This window comes from Lipophrys pholis (genome assembly GCF_963383615.2).
Source record: "Lipophrys pholis genome assembly, chromosome: 16".
Taxonomy (NCBI): domain Eukaryota; kingdom Metazoa; phylum Chordata; class Actinopteri; order Blenniiformes; family Blenniidae; genus Lipophrys; species Lipophrys pholis.
The window spans coordinates 7,320,971-7,326,970 of NC_137634.1; positions in this window are offsets into that span (position 1 = coordinate 7,320,971).

The following is a 6,000-nucleotide window of genomic DNA, read 5'->3' on the forward strand; positions in this document are numbered from 1 at the left end:
TGGATGATCTTTAATCAAATGTACATAGAAAAAAAACAATCCAGAATGAAATGATTCATGAACTTCAAACTCGCATTCAAGTTCCAATTTAACAGAAACAACCCATCAAATGTTTGAGCGGCCATTTTTCTGCTTGATTTTGAATTTCAAAACAGCAACACTTCAAAAAAAAAAAAAAAAGTTGGGAAAGGAAATGACTTGCCCTCTTTCCAGCTGCTGGAGTGTAAAGTCAAATTTTTTGTCGAATGTGAACTGCCTGGCTGGATACTCAACGTCCAGGATTTCTCAAAATGTAATCACTGCACGGTTTTTTTTTTTTCCCCCCTATAAAAAATAAAAAAATATGATCATGGGCTTTGGAGAAGTTTTTGATGCAGTGCAGCCCGAGGGTCCCAAAGATCACTGGCAGTCAGCTCTGCTCTCCTTCCTTGTCTCCTACATGGAGATTTCTCCTGATTCTCAGAATGTTTTCACATTTACTTCAGTTGATGGAGTCTTCAAACAACAAATTTCACGTTGATATCCGTATTTTATCCGCATTTATTACTAATACTTCAATTAAGGTTGAAATATACTGCTGCTTTAAATGCACGATTATGTAAGGAATTTAATAATTAAATAAATAAATACATCCAAGCAGGAAGATCAGTGTGTAAGCTGATGGGAATGTTAACATGGCTGATCCATGAGGGAGCCATAAATCATACATACTTGAGGAGGAATGGCCCTGAGAATAGTACGACTATTTGTTCAACCAGAAATAGCTGTGTGCTGAGCTTCACAAACCTGACCAGGCCAATGGGACGTAACGGAGATGAATATCTCAAGGAAAGTAGGACTGAGGCATCAAGAACGTTGCGTCATGGAGAAATATTCTTTCTTTAAATAAAGTGGACTACCTTTGAAAGAATTTGAATGCTCTTGTGCAGAAATCACCCCAACAAAATGATGCCAACTCTTAATTTTAAAGTTGCAATGTTAATATTAACAATGACAAGTGCCTTTCAATAATGCACAACATAAATAATACATGTCGCATCATTTAATTTGTTTTTCTAATCACAGGCAAAAGCTTCTCTGCTGCTTTAGAGGCACCAAACTGAATGTCACTGTGGACATTGAATAAGTGGACCGGACTCAATTTGTCTGGAAGAAAAATACAATATTAATGGAACACTGTGAGAAAATGCAGCTACAAGTATCCACTCTGCTCCAACGACTCTTTACTCCCGCCTGCTGGACAGAAGTGGGCATTGCAGTAAACTTTCAGCTACCCAGCTAATGGGAATCATGCAGAAATCTATTCATATCCAAGGTGTAACTTGTTGCCTTCCTCAACCTCTTCCCCTGAAATGTTTTACAGTAACTCATGATAAAAATGGAAACTTTGAAACTATTATTTAGCAAATTGCATATTTCTGAACAGCAAGAATAGAGAATGAAGTGTGACGTTTACAGACTTGTATAGAGTGACATACCTACCAGATTTGTGCTTTTTAAGAAGCTTCAAACTAAATATTGCTGCATTAATATGTTTCATCCATCTATACTTTCTCATTTTAAGTTCTTCCTCAATTTTTCTTAATGATTTCTTGCAAAACAAATGTAAAATTCTGCTTAGTGTATATTTGTACAGTCATTATCTATGTATGATGTGTTCTTCTTTCTCCCTTCTTCCACTACTCCTCATTGCAAAGACACAGTGGTCCAATTCAGCAGTTTGTCCTCTCATATATTCAATCCATTAATTGTATTTTAGTTGACTGAGATAATTCTGTTGAAAAGATTTAACTGATTGAAAAATAAAATTCACAGAAAAGAACATTGCGCATACAATAATTAGAATTAGACTACCCTCTCTGTATTAAATACTGTACCTCATGTGACATGTTTAATTCAAACAGTAAAATAAATTTAGGCCTTCATAGATATTTAAACTATGAAAGTGCCTTTGTTCAGCTTAAATTGCATCAAAGTAGATTTTATTAATGCACATCTGCATTTTATCACATAACGTTTTGTAACTGTCATGGTGTTTTATGTTTATTTGATATATCATTTATTTCTAATTACATCAGGGTTTCGGATCACTGTGACTTATTTGCCATAATCATTAAGATGATTTTAAATTGTGCAGGCATGATATTTTGGTGGTGCATTCCATCCATCTTACATAATTGTTCTGTGTCAGGTCTCTGACAATCTGATTAAATGTAATGCACTGTAATACATTTGGCATATCTTTATATTTCTTGGTAACTGCTAAATCCTTTAAGTCATTTTTGTCACTTTCCACAAGAGCTGCAAAAAAAGTTTAATTGTAAAAGATCACACAACTCATAAAGTTACTTTTAGCAAAACTACATAAATAAATTTCATGACTACAATTTAGAATTAATTGGGGGGGAAAAAAATGGCTACAAAAGCTAAAACATCTCAGTGTTGACCTTTTTAGCCTATTTTAACTGAATTCAGTTAGTTTGGTAGTTTTAGCCATTATGACTTTTGACCATTTTTTTTTTTGTAGTTGTGTTCAAGTTCAGGACCCAGTCTCACTCTGTAACGCTTCCCGTCATGTTTGAAGTGTGCTTACGAGAGCTGATGAATGTGTTTATCCGCACACTTTAGAAGAAAGCAGTGTTGGATCAATCTGACTTATTATCATTCTCGACCAATGAGAGGGATTTTGAAAGGTCTCCCTGCTGTGTTTTCCGTCGATCGTCATTCACGACGGCTATACTAACAAGATGTGAGTGAGCCTGAAGTGCCGTTTTCCGACTAACAAGCTCATTCTGGGTGTTTCAAGGCTTTGACCTGCTCGCTGCTGCCGCACGTCCAAATCTCTGCTTTCTTCTTTTATCAAAGCTGCCTCCTAAATCAAGTGAAAATAATGATTAAAAAAAAAAAAAAAAAAGAAGTCCTGAGCGAGTGGGGGAAAAAAAAAAAAAAAAAAAGAGTGTCTCATTTCTGTGACGCGAGTGAAGCTTTTCACACACGCTGAAGGTCCTCTAATTAAATGGGAAAAAGGCTCTTTGGGTGGCGCCGACTCTTGTTTGAATGCACTGCTGATATAACATATACTCTGGAGATAACACTTTTAATCTAAATGGAAACAAAAACATTAACATGAGTGTTACTGACAAACACAGTATTTCATCATATAGAAAGTAGTATTAATGCAGACGGCACTTTAAAGATATACCAAATCCGTATATAAAAGTATATAGTATTAAGTGTATAAAAAAAAGTGCTTTACCTTTTAAAATGTAAAATATAGCATTTTTTAAAATTTATTTTGGAATACATTAGGTGAGGTAAACTCATACATTGCACGTTCATTTTCGGCATCCTGCAGATTATGTTTGCATACGACATGCTTGCGTGGTACGAGCTTTCAAGTGATGCACAGGAATCAGCTTTGGAGCCCGGCTGAAACAACAACTTTGTTACTTCGGAGTGGACCGAAATAACTCCACTGGCCCAGTGACGGACAGATCTTCTAACAACAGTAGTCATACAGGGACGACTAAGTAAACTTCTTTACGTTGACATTATGCATTACGCCTTTGAGGACGGAGGAAGTAGGGTGGAAGTAATGCTCCGAATGCTATGGGGATCTAAAGATGTTCAATCCAAAAGTCAGATCCACGCTGGCATGCCACCTGGAATAAATGGGGGTGAAAATAAAACCTCATGTTGGTTCAGTGTTGTGTTACGGTGTTGATGTGTGTAAATGGTGTAAAGTGTTGTTCCCAGCAGACGTCACATTATTCCGTGACAAGTTCTCTTCGCTAATTATGGAGAAACAAGGTTATCCCTGGTGATTGTGTAATTCTCACCATAAATACAGCCTGAAGTGTGAGGTAATGTGCTAACATCCCCGCTTTCACACACCCTTAATCACTCCTAATGGCACGACCTCACAGGGAGCTCAACGTGATTGAGGAAAGTCATGAAATGGGGCGGACGGACTTTGGTGGCGATCCTCGTGATTATCATCATCATCATCATCACACCAAATGCATCACTTTTAAAGCCACACAAAGGGCCTCGGGCCACCGCCAGGTCTCCTGTATGGAAATTTAGCCGGCGCTCTCCCCTCTTCCCTCCACCATTGTACTCTGTCATATTACATTTCCGTCCCAGGGGAAGCCAATCTCGCACATCTCGGTGGATTACTGCTCCTCTAAAGCCCCTCTGGAGGACACTCGGCCCTGAGAGGAGGAGTGAGAGTAAACCCCAATGTGCCCTTCTTTGCCCTGTTCCACTCCTCATTGTCCCCAAGGAACACTGCCAGGGAGTCTCTCCGTCAAAATGAGTCATTAGTTGTGTCTGTGTATCAAACCGGCAGCAGGGTTTCTTTATATAGAGGAGAGACACGCAAAACAGGGATGTTTATATTTGTATGTGACAGGAAATAGGCTACGTATTAATCAAACAGCCTGACGTGAACAGACAAATGAATACTGACACGAGAGAGGAAAAAGTCACCTGCATCGCCTCGCAACTGGCGGGTGTTTCCGAGTTGATGGAGGATGTTTTGTCTCATTTGGCTGCATCCCCGCGGCCGTTAGTTCGCATGTAATGAGGTCAGAGTTACAACTCGCTAATTTAGGCACGCTTGCTGTTTTGGAGAATAATGGCCACTACTGATGTAACTCCAGATCACAGAGGTGCTATTTTCAGCATGTATTTACAGTATGTCTGCAAGGCGCATAACTTCCAATCACGCGGGTTTTGCACTGAATTTTTAATATAGATTTTAATTTGTTTCCTTTACATCTATTGCAATGATTTCAGTTCTTCACTTGTGTGTCTGGACAAAACACAAGTTTTACTCTAAAGGTATTTGTTTATCACATTACTGATCAACAATTTTAGTGGGATATTCAAGATAGGAAAATGCATTCCCGCGACCCAACATTTTGTGTATATTATGTATCAGTTATATTGTACATTTTTTGTTTTTACCAAGAATTATTGTATTATATTCATGTACTGTTCTCAGTGGTATTTTACAGCATTGCGTGTGTAAAAGTGTATCAATTTAGTTGCTATAATCTCATGTTTTTGCCTATTTTAAGTTTTGTTTTATCTCACTGATAGGGACTCTAATCTTTTTGATCAATTTGCGAGTTTTTGCCCACTTTTCACTCCATGTAAAACAGGTTTAAGCTTATAAACTGTAGATCTGTATAAGTGTTTACAGGTTTTAGCTGTTTCTGCTGTTTGAAATGCTATTTTCATAGTTAAAAAAAAATCTATTTAGGCCATTTGAAAAATTTTCAATTATTTTCACCATTGTAACTCTTTTGCTTTACCACTTTCAGTAGTTTTCAGATGTTTTATTTTTTTCAAACTGCTTTCCTTTTGAACAGGGCCATAACAGAGTAAGTAGAGAGATAGAGATCACGGGCACGTAGACGTCAATACACGTGCATGGTTTTGAAACCCAATCATGCACTGGGACAACATGTAAACGCCGCACATAAAGGCCCAGATTAGAACCAATGGCTGCTAACACTACTTTTCAGAGCCGCGAATTCCCTATTTACCCTCGAGTACATAATACAGAATTGGGGGCAGTTCATCCTCTGTTGATCGAATCAGCTGCTTGTTTCTTTATGTTCTTAAACACATAAGACAAATGAGCACAAGTCAGAAGAAAAGATGAGGATTCTGTTGCAGAAATGCACAAGTTGTTAAATATATCCTCTGGATTGGTAGCAAAGTTGTAAAATTTCACGATGTTGCAATTTATAATTTTAAACGGTGCATTGTGCTCTGTTGGAATACAAATAGGCAACACTTTGCCCAGCCGGTGTTCTCTCATTTATTTCCGTGATAGTGTAATATCGGTAATCCGTAGGCATTTCCTGGTATATTCTTTATTCCACCCTGCTGCTGTTGAGATCCATGAGTGTTTTTCTCTCCGTGGGGAAGATGTAGAATTAACCAATTAGCACCCCGAGTGTCACAGCAAGGTTGGAGTTGATAGTG